The sequence below is a fragment of the Oryzias latipes genome, chromosome 17 (genome assembly GCF_053564925.1).
Source record: "Oryzias latipes strain Hd-rR chromosome 17, Olatipes_Hd-rR_3.1".
In the NCBI taxonomy this organism is placed as follows: Eukaryota; Metazoa; Chordata; class Actinopteri; order Beloniformes; family Adrianichthyidae; genus Oryzias; species Oryzias latipes.
Genome location: NC_136253.1, coordinates 14370525 through 14384427, shown reverse-complemented (window position 1 = coordinate 14384427; position 13903 = coordinate 14370525).

The following is a 13903-nucleotide window of genomic DNA, read 5'->3' as shown; positions in this document are numbered from 1 at the left end:
GTCCCCAAAATTAAAGTTATTAAATTAAATGATTACCAATCGGCAGAGACGTTGAGGTGTTCTCCCTTCCATGACAAAGGTGGATAAAGGTGGAAAGATTTAATGTAATCCATGGAAACCAGTGAAGATCACAAATCATTGAAGAAAAAAGGTTCAGAGCACTGTCTAGTGGGTCTAGATCAGTGTTTTTCAACTTTTTTTGAGCCACGGCACACTTTAACCTTGACAAAGGTCCCGCGGCACACCAGCATTCAAAAAAAAAAGGAGAAAATCAGTCTGTATTGATCCACAGTCCCTCCATGATCTCTCATGCATTTTTGTGATAATTGTGGCAGAACAAGCTGGAAGTTGCCGCTGTTTTTCAAAGTTAGAAGATTTAAAAACGTTTTGATTTGTGTTTGCTGTTGTTTCAAGACGTTAAGAGGAGAGACACGTTGTGCACCGAGACGCTCGCGCTGTCACTTTTAACCCAATGCATCATGGGAGATGTAGTTAAAATCCGCCGAACACAGACAGACTCGCGTCTCTGAGCTTCATGGTTTTGTTCACTTGTTCCACGGTCTGACACCGGACTCTGTGGAAAGTTACACCGCTAAAGACGAACTTTAGCTGGTATTTTTGTTAGAACTGAGCGACTTTTTGAGCAGAATCAGAACAAGGAAGTGAAGACTTTAACAATTTCTGATGGTCAAACTGATGACATGTGATTAAGAATCCAAGAATGATTGGTGGAGACAGTTAAAGGGCGGTACTTTTCAGAAAACGGCTTTAGTTGCAGCTAAATCGTGGTACCCTCATTCTTATCAAAATGTTTTTAATGGAATCAAATAAACACAAAGAAAAAAGTATTTTATGATCTTTCATATAACTAATTTCTTAGTGTTTTATCAGGACCTGTTTGGATGAACACAGAGCTGAAATCCTGGAGATGGAAAATGTTGTTAAATCAGGTAATGAGGACAATTTCCCACGGCACACTGGTTGAAAATCACTGGTCTAGATGACCAAACTCCCAATGTTAAAGTGCCTAGGATAGCACAAGGGTTACAAACTGAAATATCTCTGAAACCATTACTTTTCATTTAAAGCAGCTGGAGAGCGCCCCCACATGGCTGTTGAGGAACTTCCCTGTGTTAACAGATGAGAATCATTGATATTTTTCTCTAGACAGAAACAGTGTAGAAAACATTGCAAGCAGCTTCCAGCATCAACATGAGTTCATCATGGATCACAGAGATTCATCAAGAAACAGAACATGAATTGATACTTGTGTATTTTCTCCACAGCTGTTAAACAGCAGATAACAGTGTGTGTTTGTGAGTTCAGCATCAAGCTGAGTGTGTTTGTGGAACATGAATGTGTTGGAGTGTTTGTGCATCATGTGACCCAGATTCTCTTCATCTGCTGTCAGATTCAAATCAGGAAGATGAAACCACACAGCAGCTTCAGCTGAGCTGTCCGTCTGCAGCAGCAGTCTTCTCTGTGAGCTGCAGGGGCTGATGGGAGCTTGGAGGAGGAGTCCCAAAGAACGTGGTCCTGCTCTCATCTCACAGCTCTCAGGTCCTTCTTTGTCCTCAGCTGCATCAGAACACCACTTCTCCTCAGGTTGAGCAGAGGAAACACGGCTGAACAAAATGCTTTTCCTCCCAGCTGCTGCTCTGTGCTGTCTGTGTTCAGGTGAGTGTTTGCAGCCAATCAGGAGCCAACCAGGTCTACCTGGAACAAACACTGTCATCCTGACCTTCACCTGTCTGTCTGTGTCTCTGCAGCACTGGTTGCCATGGCAGCAGAACTGATTCAGGAGGATTTAACATTGACCAGGAGAGTTGGTGAAAGTGTCTCTTTCAGCTGTGGAGGAATTCAGCAGTGTGATGGTGACTTCTTTAACCACCTATACTGGTTCCAGAAGAAAGAAAATGAAACCTTTGAAATCATTGTTTCAATTCATAAAAGCAATTTAAAACTAGATAAAAATATTAGTCATCCTCCACAAGATGATTTCACGGCTGAAATAACCCAGAGTGGGTTTGAATTGAAGATCAATAAAGTCAAAGTGGATCATTCAGCCTCCTACTACTGCAACTGCGAGAAGGGTGATCTCCACAGTGAGAAATGATCCCTGCAGGCTGAACAAAAACCTGCAGATGAACAGATGTTAGTGTTTGTGACAGAAAGAGAGCAGGAAACCACAGCCAGGTTCACATGTTTCACCTCCATCTCACACAGACTCACAAACTCACTGAACTGAGGATTAAGGCACCAAATGAAAACACAATCAAATCAAATCAAACTTTATTTGTGAAACAAAAAGTGATTTTTATGCCACACAATTCAAAGTGCTTTTACAGTTGAAAAGTAAACCCACCGCATACCCCTCCCCCTCTATTGACACATTGACCCCATGACCCCACACACAATGAATCCAGACATGAAATCATGACTGTAGTTCTAAAAGAAACTCATGGCTTGACTCTGCAGGAAATGAAATGAAATCCTGAAATCATGAACCTGTTCTAATTCCTTTGTTCCTTTGTCCAAATGTGTGGAGAATAAATGATCTCTTTCTGAGTTTCCTGAATGCAGAAACCAGAGTGACAGCTTCTGCAGACACAGAAACTCAGAAATCAGTGAGTCTGAAAAAGCTGAGCTTTCAGTCTGCTTTCAATGCAGTGATTAGCAGCTGCTCAGAGAAACACACAAAACAAAGAAGACTGTGGATCTGGCGAAGTTCTGACAATCTGTTTTTTCCAGATGATTCCTTGATGGACTGCTCACCATCTTCTGTCCTTTTGTCCACCTGCTAAACCTCCAGAAAAGTCCACATAGCTGTCAATGCTTAGTCAGCCACTGAACTGAACTGCTTCTCCTTATTTTCAAACTGGAAATAGAAAAAACTCAAGTTTGAACATCATTGTGATAAAAAAAAAAGCCAACCTGTGTACAGGGTCCGGGGAACCCAAAGCGCTGCAACACAGGCATGCAGATTTTTTGTTTAAAATGAGGCCAAGACGTGGTACCAGTAAGAAGTGATTTTATTTACATTAAATGTATTAAAAACAAGGGACTCAATCACCCTGGGGAGGGAAAAATGGGAGGAGACCCTTCGAGGGCCGAGGCTTACCAACGTAGCATTGGGCCGACCCACGTGGAGATTGGCAACCAAAAATAGAACAAAACACCCCTGAGAAAAGGGGGGGGGGGAGAAATATAAAAAAAGGGTCGGCAATATTGTTTGAAAGAAAACCACAAAAACACAATCAATGCCCACCGTCACACAAACAGTCACAATCAAAACAGGTAAAAACAGGAGAAAACCTGCATCATCCTGCTACATAAAGCTGTAATTTGTTTTTGGCATCTAGCTGGAAGGCGAACAGGTAGGATTTTTGGTTATGTCTACTGTATACATTTTGGGATTATTTTCAATTTGTTTTGTGTAAAATTACAAAATATGTTGCTGTTTGAAGTTATCTAACAATCTAACGCTACTGGGTGAGGTAGGGAATTATTGTAAGTTTGCTGTTTTACTTTTCTTCAGCTCTCACGGTGTGACTATGACTGTGGAGTAAATAAATGGGTTGGAATACCCCATCATAGTCCATCAGTTATCATCATTGAGTCCATCGTCTCAATCAAGTCCGGCTGGAATGCTACAGTAAGAGCTGACACCTACATCATCCCATGGTCACGCTGCACCACGGACTCATGAGGACAAGCAAGGGGCTGTGCTGCCAATCGTTTGGCATTGAAGATCATACACTTCATCAGGCAACTCAGCACCATTCTGCAAGTCCACAAGATGATCATTTCGCAGCTGACTTAACAGTTGGATGTGACGGTCAGACAAGGTATGGAACATTTTATTCAACTTGAGAAAGAAAAGGCCAAGCTCCAGCAAGAACATTGACTGCTCCAATCAGAACTGGTTAAAGAAGGAAACAACATCAACTTTAAAGAACATTTGTCGGACTAAAAGAACAACAAAGGTTACACTTTGAGCAAAGGACTGTTATCACTTTGTTTATTTCTTGATTTAATTTATTTAAAAAAATGTGTTCAGTTTGATATGTAAACAGTTTATATTGTATATTGATTTTGTTTACAAAAAGAAAAAAGGGGATTGACTTACGTTCGAAGTCTGTGATTTAAAAAGGCAGTTCAATTGACTGAATTATCTATTTTACTGTGAGCTACATTCAAGTTATCGGCTTATATTCTAAACAATAAGTTATTTCCATTTGTGTAGTCTAAGAGCAATACTGAAACAACTTTTTATTTAATATAGAGGACACAGAAAATCACAATTTACAGATAGAGTTACAGAAATAAATAGATAACCTGCACTGCAAAATCAAAAGGATCAAAGTCGCTCTCGAAGACACCTCAGAGACTACTGAGAGAGAACTTTTAGGCCGCATCTACACTGCTTTAATCAGTTGACCATATTCCGATTTTTTCCTCTCATTTGGCACAGATCGGATATGACCGGTGAACGTGTAAGCAAGACAAAAGCGCATGGATTCCGGTTTTCTCAGATCGGATTCAGGCCTCATTCATATATAGAAATAAATCGGAAACGAATCGGATACGTGCATTTGCGTGTGCCATGTAAGCAGACAAATCGGATATTCCCCGGTAGATGAGAGTCGTACGTCAGTGACGTCAACTCAGGAGACCACCAACTGAGATCACATGACTCATTAAAGTGCTTTTGTGCGCTGATTTTGCTATCAGCGTGTTACCTTTCAGGCTTCAGACCGTAGTCGGATACCACTGTGATTTCCTGCCCGGTCCCGGCGGGGACGCAAACGGTAACTAATCAAGCTGGACCACCACGACTAAGTTTCTACATTCAAAGTTAGACTGAAAACATTCCTCTTTGGACAGGCTTATTATCAAACTAGTTAGTATTCAGAGATTATTTAACTTAATGTTAATTTGTTTAAATTAAACTTAATAACAAAAACAATTTGTTTTTAGGCTGCTAGAAGTTGAAGCTGGGGTAACTATGGTGCACTGGGGTTCTGTCCTCTTTTCTCATCTACTTCTACCCTTCCTCTCTTCTCTATTTTTGATCATCATTTATCATTTAGTTCTCCATGCCTCTTTTTGGTGCAGTGCTATTCATGTATTGTCCCTCTTTCCCTCTCCCCTCCTGGGGAGTGGGAGTGCTTCCAGACTCCAGTTGGCTCATCCGTGCTCCTGTACCTGACCATGTACCCGTCTCTGGTTTGCCTCTACTACTGCTTCCACACCTGGCTGTGGATCCTGCCTCTGGCTCGTCTCTGCTCTGTACCCTGTCGTGTACCTCATCTCTGCTCTTGCTCTGACACCTGGCTGTGGTTCCTTTCTCTGGCTCAACTCGCGCCCCTGACTCTCCCCCCAACCCCGGCTGGATGTAGCTCGTCTGTTGGACTTTGTATATGTAGTTTAAGAGTTAGATAAGTTAATTATTCTCTAAGAGTTCTGGTAAATTGCCTGTCCGTCCTGGGGGGGGATCCCTCCTTCATGTGGACACCCCTGAGGTTTCTTCGTTTTTTCCGGAATCCGTTTTTTTAAGGAGTTTTTCCTTACCGCGAAGGGGGTCTAAGGGCAGGGATGCCAGTATAGCTTAGTTAGTTTGTTAGTTTATTTTAGTATTTTCCTATTGAATTCTATGTATTCATGATCCTTTTTGAGTTCATGTTTCACTTTTTCAATTACCGATACGAAGCCCATCGAGACGACTGTTGTCGTGAATTTGGGCTATACAAATAAAATTGAACTGAATTGAAATGAACTGTGGAATGGACTGCTTCGGACCCTTCTACACTAATCAAGGACGGAACACAAGGAAAAGATATGGCCTTCCTTTCAATTGTTTCTCCGTTCACATTGAAATGCTGGAGGATCTGTCAACAGATTTCTTCATAAACGGACTGCGTTGCTTTATTGCCATACGTGGAATGGTGCGACAAATCACATCTGATCAAGGCAGTAACTTCTTGGGAGCCAGAAATGAGTTGAAGGAAGCTCTCAAAGAAGTTGATGGAGACAAACTAACAACCTTTCTAGCCGAAAATCAGTGTGACTTTCTTTTTTTTTTTTCTTTTTTTTTAACTTGTCCTGTCCAACAGCTGGGCAGACAGATGAGAGCTGAGGGCCTCTTGTGTTGGACATATTTTACTTTAACAAGAGGGGTTATTAATCTTCAGACAAACCAAAGGTATGTCTGAATAAACCCCTTTTGTAATTGAGGCCAAACTTTATTAATTTCAATCATGTCTGAAAATCTTTGGTGTTGGACGGGATGGAAAAGGAAAGAGGGGAAGAAGAGAGAGGGATGTTAGAGAGAGGGGGGGTAGGGGGTGATAATAGGAGGGGAAGGGGGATAAGACCATGAAGCAGCATAAAGCAACAAGTTAACTGGTTGTTAATCATTATAGTAAGGTTCAAATGTAGTACAAAAAGGGCGGAGCCTGTCCACGCACACACTCAAGTGTTATAAACACACCTGCTAGCTGCAAAAATGTCCATCTGTCGACATGTACACAAAACAGATAGTGTTCACGCTCATACTTATGCCTTAAAACCAACTAGTGTGAAATATTTCAGTCAATCAATCATGCAAACTGTTAGTGCAAAGGTGAGCTAACACCAGTGCTCAGGTGAGTGTTTATGTTCTTCTAAAATGGATGGTGGAACGTGAAAAGAAGGAGGGAGAGTGCCCAGCCATCCCCACCCCAAGACCCCCACCGCAGCAGCAGCGGCAGCCGGAATCCCCCCAACGCCACACGGGAACCGGCAGGGAACAACCGCCGCCCGGGCGACCAAGCCCGCCACCCAGGCCAGGGCCAGCAGGACCGCCGCGAGGCCCCCAGAGCCAGAGAGCAGGGAGGCACGGAGGGAAAGAGAGCGCCGCCCCAGCCCAACCAGGAGAGCAGCCCCCCTGCCGCGCCGGGAGAACCCAACGCAGGGCCCCACCGGAGAAGGATGCCCACAGCCCCAGACAAGCACCCCACCACCACCCAGGAGTTCCGGGCATCCCCCCGCCCCAACCCCAGGTACGAGCCAGGACCCCCCAAGGGAGACCCGCTCCGCACTCCAGGCAGCCATCCGCCCGGCCCACGGCTGGTCCAGGGAGGAGCGAGGCAGGGGCCCGCCGCCCCCGCCCAGGAGGGGGGAACCCCGGGGAAAAAAGAGGGCCCACAAGGGGTGTTGTATCAGTGTGACTTTCTTATGAATGCTCCAGGTTCAAGCCATGCCAACGGAGTATGGGAGCGTCAGATTTGAACGGTCAGGAGTATCCTCAACTCGACTCTTTCTCTCTCTCTCTCTCCTGGAAATCTCGATGACGCTTCACTTCGAACATTCCTTTATAAGGCAATGTCAATAGTTAACAGTCACTCTCTCACTGTTGAAAACCTCAACGATCCTAACTGTCTGGAGCCACTCCCCCCTAACCACCTACTTACCTTGAAGTCTACTCCAGTTCTTTTTCCCCCCGGCAAGTTTGTCAAAGACATTTACGCTAGAAAGAGATGGCATCATGTACAATACCTAGCAGAACAGTTCTGGAGTCGTTGGCGCAAGGAATATTTGTCCAACATCGCCATCAGGCAATGCTGGTACACTCCAAAAAGAAATCTGTGTCATGGTGCCTCTGTCAGACTCCTCCCCCCTGTCCTCTCCGCTTGGTTCCTGATTATCCCCAGCTGCTTCCACTCACCTCATCGACACACCTGCCTTCTTAAGGAGCTCCAGGATCTTCATTCAACGCCAGTCCGTTGCCCCTGATGGTGCATATTTGGCCTCACGTCAAGTTCATGCTTTGTTGCCTTGCCTTAAGCCAAGTAGTTAACATATGCTGTCTTACCTGTCTCCAGGAAACCTCAGCCACGAGTGGTCACCCACAGCAGCCGTAATCCGGACTCTTCTACTGGTCTGTTCCCTCCATCCTCACCACGAGCCTCTGCCGAACCAGCTGCCTCACGAGACGGACCCACGCTGCCGACTCCAGACCCGAACGAGCAGTTCCACCAGTGACGCCACGAGCCGCAGTTACATTCTCGGACCTCCAGTAACCGTTACCTACCTGTATGGCCATCATATTAAATCTACCTTCTCGCCAAGACATCTCTGTCCTGTGTCTCATTCCGGGTTTCAGCATCTGGGTCTCAGTCGTTCTATAGTCATGACAGAACGGACTGGCCATAATCCCGACCCAGCTGACCCGGAGGGACTCAGATTAGCCGTATCCCAGCAAGGCATATTGCTTGGTCGCCAGGCCGACGCCCTATCCCAGATGGCCGTGGCCCAACAGGACCTTTTTCATCGCCTGGACGGTTTGACACAGACATTGAACAATTTAACCGGACATTTTTCCCATGTTCCAACAGATACGGCTCAAGCTACGGCTAACTCGGCTACTTCCGTTTCCGGATCACCCTCCGCTCACGAAAACATCCGGCTGCAACCGGAACCATTTACTGGTGACGTCGAAGCCTGCGGAGGATTCCTCCTCCAATGCGAGCTGATTTACCAACAAGCCCCCCGTCATTATCAGTCGGATCACAGTAAAATATCACTGATCGTCAACTCTCTACGCAATAAAGCCCTCCAGTGGGCCCAGGCTCTCCTCTCCTCCAATCCCATAAGCCACCTCACTTATGAACGTTTCCTCAGAGAGTTCCAGTTAATTTTCGACCAACCACGCAAACAGGACGAAGCAACCCGTCGGTTACTCGCGCTCAGGCAGCGTAACCGCTCGGTGAGTGAACACGTTATAGATTTCCGTATTCTGGCGGTCGAGGCAGGCTGGCCCGACGCAGCTTTGAAGGGGATCTTTTACCAGTCTTTAAATGAACAAATTAAGGATCATCTGTGTTCTCAACCCGAAGCCCGGTCATTTGAGGAACTGGTTTCTGCGGCACTCCGCTCTGATGTTCGCCTGCGGGAGCGTCAAAGGGAACGAGGGCCTGTTTTCCAGCGTGCCGCAACCACTACATCCTCCAACTTCTCACACGCTGTTCACGCCACCCCTCTCGACTCCCTCAGCCCCTCTAGACCTCCAGACGAGCCTATGCAGGTTGGACACTCTCGACTGTCTGAAGAGGAACGCCGCAGACGGCGCATGGAGGGGGCCTGTTTCTATTGCGGAGCAAAGGGCCACATTGTCATCTCCTGCCCGCTTCGTTTAAACACCCGAACCCCTCGCTAGGAGACAGGCTGCGAGGGGTAACAAACATCTACCTGGCCGGTAATAATTTTTTACTAATCCCTGTCAAGTTAAGTCAAGATCTCCATGTGCATGAGTTACGGGCCCTGGTCGACTCCGGGGCCGAGCAGAGTTTAATTGACCAGCAACTTGTTAATGATCTGTCGATTCCCACAGAACCCCTGGAGACCCCCATCGAGGCTTCCGGTTTAGGCGGTCAACTCTTATCCCGCATCACCCACCGCACCAAACCCATCCTGCTCATTACTTCAGGCAACCATCGTGAGTCTATCCGTTTCCTCATCACCAAGTCCATCCATACTCCCATAGTACTCGGGTTTTCCTGGCTAAAACTGCATAATCCTCAGTTTAATTGGGCTCAAGGGACTATAATCCAGTGGAGCCCATATTGCCTCGCTAATTGTCTTCTCTCTGCTCTCCCTTCCGTTACTTCTCCTAACGCTGAGTGTCATAGCCAAGTCGATTTGTCCAACATTCCTCGTTGTTATCATGATTTAAAAGCAGTATTTTGCAAAACCAAAGCTAGTGCTCTCCCACCTCATAGACCTTATGATTGCGCCATAAACCTGTTGCCAGGCGCTCCATTGCCCAAGGGCCATTTGTTTAATCTATCTGGACCAGAAAAGACAGCCATGGAGAACTACGTACAGGAAGCCCTCGCCCTGGGGCACATTCGACCCTCCTCCTCCCCCGTGGGAGCAGGCTTTTTCTTTGTGCAGAAAAAAGACAAGTCCCTCCGACCATGCATTGATTATCGCGAACTAAATCAAATCACCGTAAAAGACAAATACTCACTGCCATTAATCACCTCTGTTTTTGATTCCGTCCAGAAGGCTCGCATATTCACAAAGTTAGATCTCCGCAATGCCTACCATTTGGTCCGAATTAAGGAAGGGGACGAGTGGAAAACTGCCTTTAACACCCCGTTAGGGCATTACGAATATTTAGTAATGCCTTTCGGCCTCACCAACGCCCCGGCAGTTTTCCAAAGGCTAGTTAACGATGTCCTTCGGGACTTCATTAATCGATTCGTCTTTGTCTATTTAGATGATATTCTTGTCTACTCCCACGATCTGGCTCAACACGAGCATCACATTCGTCTGGTGTTGGAGAGACTATTGGAAAATCAGCTTTTTGTTAAGCATGAAAAGTGCGAATTTCATTCCCCCACTGTACAGTTTCTCGGTTACATTATCGAGGCTGGCTGCATACGCCCTGATCCATCCAAAATAGAAGCTGTTACCAACTGGAAACCTCCAACCAGCCGTAAGAAGCTACAGCAATTCCTGGGCTTTGCTAACTTTTACAGACGCTTCATACGCAATTACAGCAGTATTGCTTCTCCCCTTACACGCCTCACTTCCATAAAGCATCCCTTTGTCTGGTCCAACGAAGCCCAACAGGCCTTCGACAGGTTAAAGAAACTGTTTGTCTCTGCCCCGATCCTCATCCAACCTGACCCCTCGCGGCAATTTATCGTTGAGGTCGATGCCTCTGACTCAGGGGTGGGCGCTGTCCTCTCACAGAAGGAGGGGAGTTCTGGAAAACTCAAACCTTGTGCGTTTTTCTCTCGCAAGCTGTCCCCTTCTGAGCAGAATTACGACGTTGGCAACTGGGACCTCTTAGCCATCAGACTTGCCCTGGAGGAGTGGCGTCACTGGTTGGAGGGAGCCGAGCAGCCTTTCATCGTCTGGACGGACCATAAAAACCTGGCATACCTACGCTCCGCGAAAACACTCAACTCCAGGCAAGCTCGTTGGTGTCTTTTCTTTGACCGGTTTCACTTCACCATAACCTACAGACAGGGCTCCCGCAACATCAAACCCGATGCCCTCTCCAGGAAATACAGTCCGTCTGAGAACACTCTATCATCTATCCTCCCTTCATCCTGCATCATAGGAAGTGTCACCTGGGATATCGAGGCCAAGGTTCTTCAAGCCCTGGAAGGGGACTCTGACCATCCACCCGCTCCCAGGGGCACACTGTTTGTACCCGCTCATCTCCGCTCCGAAGTCATCACTTGGGGTCACGCGTCTCGTCTGGCGTGCCATGGGGGGGTCCACCGTACCCTCCATTTACTTCGTAAGAGGTTTTATTGGCCGTCTATGGAGAAGGACATTAGGGAGTATATCTCGGCGTGCACCACCTGCGCCCGATCCAAGACGTCCTCCTCGGCTCCGGCGGGGTTGCTCCACCCACTTCCTACGCCCAGCCGGCCCTGGTCCCACTTGGCAATGGACTTTGTCACCGGGCTACCCCCATCAGCAGGTAACACCGTCATACTCACAGTCATAGATCGATTTTCCACGATGGCCCACTTCATTCCGCTCCCTCAACTACCCACTGCCACCGAAACTGCTGATATCATGACCAAGCAGGTTTTCCGTCACCATGGTATCCCTCTGGACATTGTCTCTGACCGTGGCCCCCAGTTCATTTCTCAGGTCTGGAAGGCCTTCTGTACGGCCTTGGGGGCCACGGTCAGCCTCACATCTGGCTACCATCCTCAGTCCAACGGCCAAGCGGAGAGAGCTAACCAGGAACTGGAGGCAGCTCTCCGCTGCTTGGCGGCACAGAACCAGCAGGACTGGTCCCAATATCTCGTGTGGATTGAGTATGCCCATAATGCTCATCCCTCCACTGCCACTGGGCTCTCTCCCTTTGAGGCCGCTCTCGGGTACTCACCACCTCTGTTTCCGTCACAGGAACTGGACTTGGCGGTGCCTTCCGTACAACATCACATCCAGCGGTGCCAACGCATCTGGGCACAGGCTAAGGCTGCTCTCCTCCGCACCAAGGAGAGCAACTGCCGCATCGCCAACCGTCACAGGGTGGTGGGACCCGAGTACCAACCTGGCCAAAGGGTCTGGCTCTCCACACGTAATATCCCCATCCAAGCCACCTCCAAGAAACTGGCTCCACGATTCATCGGACCTTACGTCATAGAGAAACTCATCAACCCCACCTGCGTCCGACTCCGTCTTCCCAAGGCTCTGAAGGTTCACCCGTCATTTCATGTTTCCCAGATCAAGCCAGTTCTGGACAGTCCTCTGTGCCCGCCGTCTGCTTCCCCGCCACCCGCCCGGCTCATCGACGGTGCTCCGGCTTACGACGTCAATCGGATCCTGGATGTCCGCCGTCGGGGTCGCGGATTCCAGTTCCTGGTCGACTGGGTGGGTTACGGGCCGGAGGAGCGCTCCTGGATTTCCCGCTCTCTCATTTTGGACCCCTCGCTCATTGAGGATTTCTACCGGGCCCACCCAGATCGCCGCCCTTGACCGCCTGGAGGCGGTCGTTGAGGGGGGGGTACTGTCATGGTGCCTCTGTCAGACTCCTCCCCCCTCTCCTCTCCGCTTGGTTCCTGATTATCCCCAGCTGCTTCCACTCACCTCATCGACACACCTGCCTTCTTAAGGAGCTCCAGGATCTTCATTCAACGCCAGTCCGTTGCCCCTGATGGTGCATATTTGGCCTCACGTCAAGTTCATGCTTTGTTGCCTTGCCTTAAGCCAAGTAGTTAACATATGCTGTCTTACCTGTCTCCAGGAAACCTCAGCCACAAGTGGTCACCCACAGCAGCCGTAATCCGGACTCTTCTACTGGTCTGTTCCCTCCATCCTCACCACGAGCCTCTGCCGAACCAGCTGCCTCACGAGACGGACCCACGCTGCCGACTCCAGACCCGAACGAGCAGTTCCACCAGTGACGCCACGAGCCGCAGTTACATTCTCGGACCTCCAGTAACCGTTACCTACCTGTCTGGCCATCATATTAAATCTACCTTCTCGCCAAGACATCTCTGTCCTGTGTCTCATTCTGGGTTTCAGCATCTGGGTCTCAGTCGTTCTATAGTCATGACAATCTGCAGATCAGAGATATAGTAATGATAAAAGATGATGACCTGCCTAGAACTGAATGGAGGTTGGGTAGAGTTTCAGAGACCACAACAGATAAAGATGGGTGTGTTAGAGGAGTGAAGATATGTTTGGGTGACAGAAAATTTAACTAGAAGGATGAACGTATTATCAAGCAGTTAGTGCTTGAACGTCCTGTTCAGAAACTGGTTTTATTGCTAGAAGGTGACTAGATTGCTACAAGGCACACCTTCTTGACAGTTTTTAGGCCTACTTTAAGTAACTAGTTTCTGGTCATTGTTCATTTTGTTTGGAAATCATTTGTGTTTGTTCCCTCTATGGTTATCAACCTGTTATTAAAAAAAAAAAAAAACACCAAAATGATTTGGTGGGAGTGTAAATGACCTATTTTAATTGCTTTCTTATCATTGTTTAACATTTCCTTTCATTGAAGATGCCTTTAATTTTAAAAAGAAGTATGTTGAAGATGTAAAAGAAAATTATAAAAAAAAACAGTGTTAATGTTTGTAAAGTGTATTTTCTTTTAAACTTTTATTGTGAAGGTTCCACCTACTTCCGCTTTTTCTGTGAAGCGTGTCAGTTCAACAGAAACAAAAAAGAAAAGGTTAACAGCTGACGCTACTGCAACAGAGGAAACAGAAGAAAAATGGACGGATAACTGTGTAAAGCTGTAATATGTTTATGACACCTAGCTAGAAGGCGAACAGGTATGATCTTTGGTTATGTTTACTGTATACATTTTGTGATTATTTTCAATTTGTTTTGTGTAAAATAACAAAATGGGTTTCTGTTTGAAGTTATCCAACAATCT